The sequence below is a fragment of the Vicugna pacos genome, unplaced genomic scaffold (assembly GCF_048564905.1).
Source record: "Vicugna pacos unplaced genomic scaffold, VicPac4 SAC-SAT, whole genome shotgun sequence".
Lineage (NCBI taxonomy): Eukaryota > Metazoa > Chordata > Mammalia > Artiodactyla > Camelidae > Vicugna > Vicugna pacos.
In genome coordinates, this window is record NW_027328721.1 from 4,882,709 (window position 1) to 4,890,008 (window position 7,300).

Sequence of the window (7,300 nt, forward strand, 5' to 3'; positions counted from 1 at the left end):
TGCCGACCGTTGGTGGAACCTCCCCACGCTCAGGGCTCCGGAACCATTGTCAGTGCGTGGGGGAGCTCGAGAGACACCTCCACGCAGCCCTCTTCAGTCACAGGTATTCCCTGTCCGGGGAAGTCCGAGAAATAACTTCCCTGACCTTGGGGAGGCAGCCTCTGTCACTGGGAATTCCTACAATCCCCTCTAGCATTCCCTGGCACAGTGATATTAGGAAAATCCTCAGGGGAGACCAGCTCAGGCATTCCGTTTGAACCCACGCGCTGCCGACCGTTGGTGGAACCTCCCCACGCTCAGGGTTCCGGAACCATTGTCAGTGCGTGGGGGAGCTCGACAGACACCTCCACGCAGCTCTCTTCAGTCACAGGTGTTCCCTGTCCGGGGAAGTCCGAGAAATACCTTCCCTGACCTAGGTTAGGCAGCCTCTGACACTGGGATTTCCTGCAAACCCCCCTAACATTCCCTGGCACAGAGACATTAGGAAAACCCTCAGGGGAGTCCAGCTCAAGCATTCCGTTGGAACCCACGCGCTGCCGACCGTTGGTGGAAGCTCCCCACACTCAGGGTTCCGGAACCATTGTCAGTGCGTGGGGGAGCTCGAGAGACACCTCCACGCAGCTCTCTTCAGTCACAGGTGTTCCCTGTCTGGGGAAATCCGAGAAATACATTCCCTGACCTTGGGGAGGCAGCCTCTGTCACTGGGATTACCTGCAAACCCCCGTAGCATTCCCTGGCACAGAGACATTAGGAAAACCCTCAGGGGAGACCAGCTCAGGCATTCCGTTGGAACCCACGCGCTGCCGACCGTTGATGGAACCTCCCCACGCTCAGGGTTCTGGAACCATTGTTAGTGCATGGGGGAGCTCGAGAGACACCTCCACGCAGCTCTCTTCAGTCACAGGTGTTCCCTGTCCGGGGAAGTCCGAGAAATAACTTCCCTGACCTTGGGGAGGCAGCCTCTGTCACTGGGAATTCCTGCAAACCCCCCTAGCATTCCCTGGCACAGAGACATAAGGAAAACCCTCAGGGGAGACCAGCTCAGGAATTCCGTTGGAACCCACGCGCTGCCGACCGTTGGTGGAACCTCCCCACGCTCAGGGTTCCGGAACCATTGTCAGTGCGTGGCGGACCTCGAGAGGAAACTCCACGCAGCTCTCTTCAGTCACAGGTGTTCCCTGTCCGGGGAAGTCCGAGAAATACCTTCCCTGACCTTGGGGAGGCAGCCTCTTTCACTGGGATTTCCTGCAAACCCCACTAGCATTACCTGGCACAGAGAAATTAGGAAAATCCTCAGGGAATACCAGCTCAGGCATTCCGTTGGAACCCACGCGCTGCCGACCGTTTGTGGAACCTCCCCATGCTCAGGGTTCCGGAACCATTGTCAGTGCGTGGCGGACCTCGAGAGAAAACTCCACGCAACTCTCTTCCGTCACAGGTGTTCCCTGTACGAGGCAGTCCGTGAAATACCTTCCCTGACCTTGGGGAGGCAGCCTCTCTCACTGGGATTTCCTGCAAACACCCCTAGCATTCCCTGGCACAGAGACATTAGGAAAACACTCAGGGGAGTCCAGCTCAGGAATTCCGTTTGAACCCACGCGCTGCCGACCGTTGGTGGAACCTCCCCACGCTCAGGGTTCCGGAACCATTCTCAGTGCGTGTGGGAGCTCGAGAGACACCTCCACCCAGCTCCCTTCAGTCACAGGTGTTCCCTGTCCGGGGAAGTCCGAGAAATATCTTCCCTGACCTTGGGGAGGCAGCCTCTGTCACTGGGATTACCTGCAAACCCCCGTAGCATTCCCTGGCACAGAGACATTAGGAAAACCCTCAGGGGAGACCAGCTCAGGCATTCCGTTGGAACCCACGCGCTGCCGACCGTTGATGGAACCTCCCCACGCTCAGGGTTCTGGAACAATTGTCAGTGCGTGGGGGAGCTCGAGAGACACCTCCACGCAGCTCTCTTCTGTCACAGGTGTTCCCTGTCCGGGGAAGTCCGAGAAATACCTTCCCTGACTTTGTGGAGGCAGCCTCTTTCACTGGGATTTCCTGCAAACCCCCCTAGCATTCCCTGGCACAGAGACATAAGGAAAACCCTCAGGGGAGACCAGCTCAGGCATTCCGTTGGAACCCACGCGCTGCCGACCGTTGGTGGAACCTCCCCACGCTCAGGGTTCCGGAACCATTGTCAGTGCGCGTGGGATTTCGAGAGACACCTCCACCAAGCTCCCTTCAGTCACAGGTGTTCCCTGTCCGGGGAAGTCCGAGAAATACCTTCCATGACCTTGGGGAGGCAGCCTCTGTCACTGGGATTTCCTGCAAACGCCCCTAGCATTCCCTGGCACAGAGACATTAGGAAAACACTCACGGGTGACCAGCTCATGCATTCCGTTGGAACCCACGCGCTGACGACAGTTGGTGGAACCTCCCCACGCTCAGGGTTCCGAAAACATTGTCAGTGCGAGGGGGAGCTTGAGAGACACCTCCACGCAGCTCTCTTCAGTCACAGGTGTTCCCTGTCCGGGGAAGTCCGAGAAATACCTTCCCTGACCTTGGGGAGGCAGCCTCTGTCACTGGGAGTTCCTGTAAAACCCCCTAGCATTCCCTGCCACAGAGAAATTAGGAAAAGACTCAGGGGAGACCAGCTCAGGCATTCCGTTGTAACCCACGCGCTGCCGACCGTTGGTGGAACCTCCCCACGCTCAGGGTTCTGGAAACATTGTCATTGCGTGGGGGAGCTCGAGAGACACCTCCACGCAGCTCTCTTCAGTCACAGGTGTTCCCTGTCCGGGGAAGTCCGAGAAAAACCTTCCCTGACCTTGGGGAGGCATCCTCTGTCACTGGGATTTCCTGCAAACACCCCTAGCATTCCCCAGCACAGAGAAATTAGGAAAACCCTCAGGGGAGACCAGCTCAGGCATTCCGTTGGAACCCACGCGCTGTCGACCGTTGGTGGAACCTCCCCACGCTCAGGGTTCCGGAACCATTGTCAGTGCATGGGGGAGCTCGAGAGACACCTCCACGAAGCTCTCTTCAGTCACAGGTGTTCCCTGTCCGGGGAAGTCCGAGAAATACCTTCCCTGACCTTGGGGGGGCAGCCTCTGTCACTGGGATTTCCTGCAAACCCCCCTAGCATTCCCTGGCACAGAGACATTAGGAAAACCCTCAGGGGAGGTCAGCTCAGGCATTCCGTTGGAACCCACGCGCTGCCGACCGTTGGTGGAACCTCCCCACGCTCAGGGTTCCGGAATCATTGTCAGTGCGTGGCGGACCTCGAGAGAAAACTCCACGCAGCTCTCTTCAGTCACAGGTGTTCCCTGTACGAGGCAGTCCGAGAAATACCTTCCCTGAGCTTGTTGAGGCAGCCTCTGTCACTGGGATTTCCTGGAAACACCCCTAGCATTCCCTGGCAGAGAGACATTAGGAAAACTCTCAGGGGAGACCAGCTCAGGCATTCCGTTGGAACCCACGCGCTGCCGACCGTTGGTGGAACCTCCCCACGCTCAGGGCTCCGGAACCATTGTCAGTGCGTGGGGGAGCTCGAGAGACACCTCCACGCAGCTCTCTTCAGTCACAGGTATTCCCTGTCCGGGGAAGTCCGAGAAATACCTTCCCTGACCTTGGGGAGGCAGCCTCTTTCACTGGGATTTCCTGCAAACCCCACTAGCATTCCCTGGCACAGAGACATTAGGAAAACCCTCAGGGGAGTCCAGCTCAGGAATTCCGTTGAAACCCACGCGCTGCCGACCGTTGGTGGAACCTCCCCACGCTCAGGGTTCCGGAAAAATTGTCAGTGCGTGGGGGAGCTCGAGAGACACTTCCACGCAGCTCTCTTCAGTCACAGGTGTTCCCTGTCCGGGGAAGTCCGAGAAATACCTTCCCTGACCTTGGGGAGGCAGCCTATGTCACAGGGATTTCCTGCAAACCCCCCTTGCATTCCCTGGCACAGAGACATTAGGAAAACCCTCAGGGGAGCCCAGCTCAGGCATTCCGTTGGAACCCACGCGCTGCCGACCGTTGGTGGAACCTCCCCACGCTCAGGGTTCCGGAACCATTTTCAGTGCGTGGGGGAGCTCGACAGACACCTCCTCGCAGCTCTCTTCAGTCACAGGTGTTCCCTGTCCGGGGAAGTCCGAGAAATACCTTCCCTGACCTTGGGGAGGCAGCCTCTTTCACTGGGATTTCCTGCAAACCCCACTAGCATTACCTGGCACAGAGAAATTAGGAAAATCCTCAGGGGAGACCAGCTCAGGCATTCCGTTGGAACCCACGCGCTGCCGACCGTTTGTGGAACCTCCCCATGCTCAGGGTTCCGGAACCATTGTCAGTGCGTGGCGGACCTCGAGAGAAAACTCCACGCAGCTCTCTTCCGTCACTGGTGTTCCCTGTACGAGGCAGTCCGAGAAATACCTTCCCTGACCTTGGGGAGGCAGCCTCTCTCACTGGGATTTCCTGCAAACACCCCTAGCATTCCCTGGCACAGAGACATTAGGAAAACACTCAGGGGAGTCCAGCTCAGGAATTCCATTGGAACCCACGCGCTGCCGACCGTTGGTGGAACCTCCCCACGCTCAGGGTTCCGGAACCATTCTCAGTGCGTGTGGGAGCTCGAGAGACACCTCCACCAAGCTCCCTTCAGTCACAGGTGTTCCCTGTCCGGGGAAGTCCGAGAAATATCTTCCCTGACCTTGGGGAGGCAGCCTCTGTCACTGGGATTACCTGCAAACCCCCGTAGCATTCCCTGGCACAGAGACTTTAGGAAAACCCTCAGGGGAGACCAGCTCAGGCATTCCGTTGGAACCAACGCGCTGCCGACCGTTGATGGAACCTCCCCACGCTCAGGGTTCTGGAACAATTGTCAGTGCGTGGGGGAGCTCGAGAGACACCTCCACGCAGCTCTCTTCAGTCACAGGTGTTCCCTGTCCGGGGAAGTCCGAGAAATACCTTCCCTGACTTTGTGGAGGCAGCCTCTTTCACTGGGATTTCCTGCAAACCCCCCTAGAATTCCCTGGCACAGAGACATTAGGAAAACCCTCAGGGGAGACCAGCTCAGGCATTCCGTTGGAACCCACGCGCTGCCGACCGTTGGTGGAACCTCCCCACGCTCAGGGTTCCGGAATCATTGTCAGTGCGTGGCGGACCTCGAGAGAAAACTCCACGCAGCTCTCTTCAGTCACAGGTGTTCCCTGTACGAGGCAGTCCGAGAAATACCTTCCCTGAGCTTGTTGAGGCAGCCTCTGTCACTGGGATTTCCTGGAAACACCCCTAGCATTCCCTGGTAGAGAGACATTAGGAAAACTCTCAGGGGAGACCAGCTCAGGCATTCCGTTGGAACCCACGCGCTGCCGACCGTTGGTGGAACCTCCCCACGCTCAGGGCTCCGGAACCATTGTCAGTGCGTGGGGGAGCTCGAGAGACACCTCCACGCAGCCCTCTTCAGTCACAGGTATTCCCTGTCCGGGGAAGTCCGAGAAATACCTTCCCTGACCTTGGGGAGGCAGCCTCTGTCACTGGGAATTCCTACAATCCCCTCTAGCATTCCCTGGCACAGTGATATTAGGAAAATCCTCAGGGGAGACCAGCTCAGGCATTCCGTTTGAACCCACGCGCTGCCGACCGTTGGTGGAACCTCCCCACGCTCAGGGTTCCGGAACCATTGTCAGTGCGTGGGGGAGCTCGAGAGACACCTCCACGCAGCTCTCTTCTGTCACAGGTGTTCCCTGTCCGGGGAAGTCCGAGAAATACCTTCCCTGACCTTGGGGAGGCATCCTCTGTCACTGGGATTTCCTGCAAACCCCCCTAGCATTCCCTGGCACAGAGACATTAGGAAAACCCTCAGGGGAGCCCAGCTCAGGCATTCCGTTGGAACCCACGCGCTGCCGACCGTTGGTGGAACCTCCCCACGCTCAGGGTTCCGGAACCATTCTCAGTGCGTGTGGGAGCTCGAGAGACACCTCCACCCAGCTCCCTTCAGTCACAGGTGTTCCCTGTCCGGGGAAGTCCGAGAAATATCTTCCCTGACCTTGGGGAGGCAGCCTCTGTCACTGGGATTACCTGCAAACCCCCGTAGCATTCCCTGGCACAGAGACATTAGGAAAACCCTCAGGGGAGACCAGCTCAGGCATTCCGTTGGAACCCACGCGCTGCCGACCGTTGATGGAACCTCCCCACGCTCAGGGTTCTGGAACAATTGTCAGTGCGTGGGGGAGCTCGAGAGACACCTCCACGCAGCTCTCTTCTGTCACAGGTGTTCCCTGTCCGGGGAAGTCCGAGAAATACCTTCCCTGACTTTGTGGAGGCAGCCTCTTTCACTGGGATTTCCTGCAAACCCCCCTAGCATTCCCTGGCACAGAGACATAAGGAAAACCCTCAGGGGAGACCAGCTCAGGCATTCCGTTGGAACCCACGCGCTGCCGACCGTTGGTGGAACCTCCCCACGCTCAGGGTTCCGGAACCATTGTCAGTGCGCGTGGGATTTCGAGAGACACCTCCACCAAGCTCCCTTCAGTCACAGGTGTTCCCTGTCCGGGGAAGTCCGAGAAATACCTTCCATGACCTTGGGGAGGCAGCCTCTGTCACTGGGATTTCCTGCAAACGCCCCTAGCATTCCCTGGCACAGAGACATTAGGAAAACACTCACGGGTGACCAGCTCATGCATTCCGTTGGAACCCACGCGCTGACGACAGTTGGTGGAACCTCCCCACGCTCAGGGTTCCGAAAACATTGTCAGTGCGAGGGGGAGCTTGAGAGACACCTCCACGCAGCTCTCTTCAGTCACAGGTGTTCCCTGTCCGGGGAAGTCCGAGAAATACCTTCCCTGACCTTGGGGAGGCAGCCTCTGTCACTGGGATTTCCTGTAAAACCCCCTAGCATTCCCTGCCACAGAGAAATTAGGAAAAGACTCAGGGGAGACCAGCTCAGGCATTCCGTTGTAACCCACGCGCTGCCGACCGTTGGTGGAACCTCCCCACGCTCAGGGTTCTGGAAACATTGTCATTGCGTGGGGGAGCTCGAGAGACACCTCCACGCAGCTCTCTTCAGTCACAGGTGTTCCCTGTCCGGGGAAGTCCGAGAAAAACCTTCCCTGACCTTGGGGAGGCATCCTCTGTCACTGGGAATTCCTGCAAACACCCCTAGCATTCCCCAGCACAGAGAAATTAGGAAAACCCTCAGGGGAGACCAGCTCAGGCATTCCGTTGGAACCCACGCGCTGTCGACCGTTGGTGGAACCTCCCCACGCTCAGGGTTCCGGAACCATTGTCAGTGCATGGGGGAGCTCGAGAGACACCTCCACGAAGCTCT